Source organism: Strigops habroptila, chromosome 2 (genome assembly GCF_004027225.2).
Source record: "Strigops habroptila isolate Jane chromosome 2, bStrHab1.2.pri, whole genome shotgun sequence".
NCBI lineage: Eukaryota > Metazoa > Chordata > Aves > Psittaciformes > Psittacidae > Strigops > Strigops habroptila.
Window position 1 is genome coordinate 19,675,731 of NC_044278.2, and position 288 is coordinate 19,676,018.

Here is a 288-nt window from a genome sequence, read left to right on the forward strand (position 1 = left end):
ATGAAATTTCTAGGCGTGAGCTGACTAGTTATCTGAGTATAAAAAAGCATCAGAAGACTCCTCTTCATCCTCAGCCGAGTGCTCTAGGGAAGTAAGTGGAGACAGAAACACAACCTTCATCTGCCTAAAGGTAAGGATGCTAAATGTATACACGTACACACATATATATAATGCATACGTATGTACAACATATATAAAATTTCAGTATTACATATTGAGTTATTTTTATGACAGATTCAATTAATAAATTAAAAAGAGAGACATTTATAATGAGGATAATTTTGCAGC